Source organism: Schistocerca nitens, chromosome 7, assembly GCF_023898315.1.
Source record: "Schistocerca nitens isolate TAMUIC-IGC-003100 chromosome 7, iqSchNite1.1, whole genome shotgun sequence".
Taxonomy (NCBI): domain Eukaryota; kingdom Metazoa; phylum Arthropoda; class Insecta; order Orthoptera; family Acrididae; genus Schistocerca; species Schistocerca nitens.
The window spans coordinates 311187802-311190301 of NC_064620.1; positions in this window are offsets into that span (position 1 = coordinate 311187802).

Here is a 2500-nt window from a genome sequence, read left to right on the forward strand (position 1 = left end):
CCGCCATCTACAGGAATGCAATGACACCACGCCAACCATAGTGCCAAAACACAGCATCGCCATCTATGAAAACACGACGAAACCACATGCAATAGCCCCATCTACGCGCATCCGACAGCACTACAACCACCATGTCGATCGCACCACAAAAACAGTACCGCCATCTATGCGACGCCAAGCTGACTACGACGGCGATGGGCGCACAGTACCCGTTTCCCGACCCCACCCACAAAGCCTGCATCCACTGTCCACCACAAGAGCACCAACGCCAGTCCCTGCGCCGCACGACGTCGTCCACCGACAATCACGCCACCCGCCCCCGTACGTGCCTCACGTCACCTGCCCAAATTGCAACTCCAGCGGATGAACGGCGGACTTTTCTCGCAGTCGTAAGTTGCAATCCACCCCTATATCATCCGGTTCATGAAGCGTTTTATCCAAGATGCGAAATTCCCGCTGTCCCTACACATGCTCTAAGTCTGTGCGCGATTGCGTGCTCACAGTACGGATTCCGATGCTGAGCGATCAGCTAGGAAGCGCCCCAACCATGTCGGTCCCCATGGGCGTTGCACTCGCAGTCGCAAAGACTCTGGCAATGGCTAAAAGCGCTCCGCAATATATCACGCAGACGGGTAATGACGGTCCGAGCGCTCAGTGTGAGCAGAGCATTACTGAGCCCTGACCCACAAGCAGGTTGTAGCGTATCCCACCCGCAGACATGTGACGTTGTCACACGACCAGTTGTCACTAATCGACTCATTGCTGATAATCATATGCCATACACCGGGGAAAGCTGCCGCAAGGGGTAGCTACGTAGTGCAGTCGCACCTCTACTACTGTACAGAGATAGAACACCACGAGACTGCAACCAGATTAAACTGATACATGGCGCTGATAACTAATAGATGCAGAGCCATCGGAATATAGATGACATACGACATACAACTGTCCCTATACATGCTGACAGTCTGTGCACACAATGTGAACTACACGTCACCCAGACACCCTATCACACACTACTCTCTGGCTGTAACAGACACAGACACAATATCTAAGCACCACCATGGAACAACATCCAGTGCATCCTCTCCGCCACATTACACCATTCACACTATGATAACAAAACCAGGAGGTCCACCCCCAAAACAGAATATCTCACTCTTCCAACAACCATCATTACGCAGATAAGCCACAAACACCCACACATGTGCTACACAGGGGTGCAGCCAACACCACCACACTGGCGTGTCTCACAGCATATAAGCAATGGCAGGAATGAAAGACACAGGTCTGCCACTCCCTTGCCACACCCACGGAACCGGCGCACCACCTCCCCTGAGCCAAAGGTGCATCCTGACGTGACACATCTCGGGGTGCCTCAGGCGTCCACTTACCATCATCACTATGAACGAACCTCGTCCCCTCCCCCCCTCATACACCATCCCTTAACCTAACCCATGTTGCGCCTTAACCTAGCCTATGTTGCGCCTTAACCTAGCCTATGTTGCGCCTTAACCTAGCCTATGTTGCGCCTTAACCTAGCCTATGTTGCGCCTTAACCTAGCCTATGTTGCGCCTTAACCTAGCCTATGTTGTGCCTTAACCTAGCCTATGTTGCGCCTTAACCTAGCCTATGTTGCGCCTTAACCTAGCCTATGTTGCGCCTTAACCTAGCCTATGTTGCGCCTTAACCTAGCCTATGTTGCGCCTTAACCTAGCCTATGTTGCGCCTTAACCTAGCCTATGTTGCGCCTTAACCTAGCCTATGTTGCGCCTTAACCTAGCCTATGTTGCGCCTTAACCTAGCCTATGTTGCGCCTTAACCTAGCCTATGTTGCGCCTTAACCTAGCCTATGTTGCGCCTTAACCTAGCCTATGTTGCGCCTTAACCTAGCCTATGTTGCGCCTTAACCTAGCCTATGTTGCGCCTTAACCTAGCCTATGTTGCGCCTTAACCTAGCCTATGTTGCGCCTTAACCTAGCCTATGTTGCGCCTTAACCTAACCTATGTTGCGCCTTAACCTAACCTATGTTGCGCCTTAACCTAACCTATGTTGCGCCTTAACCTAACCTATGTTGCGCCTTAACCTAACCTATGTTGCGCCTTAACCTAACCTATGTTGCGCCTTAACCTAACCTATGTTGCGCCTTAACCTAACCTATGTTGGGCCCTAACCTAACCTATGTTGGGCCCTAACCTAACCTACGTTGGGCCCTAACCTAACCTACGTTGGGCCCTAACCTAACCTACGTTGGGCCCTAACCTAACCTACGTTGGGCCCTAACCTAACCTACGTTGGGCCCTAACCTAACCTACGTTGGGCCCTAACCTAACCTACGTTGGGCCCTAACCTAACCTACGTTGGGCCCTAACCTAACCTACGTTGGGCCCTAACCTAACCTACGTTGGGCCCTAACCTAACCTACGTTGGGCCCTAACCTAACCTACGTTGGGCCCTAACCTAACCTGTAATTGTTATATGAATTGAAACATTCATGT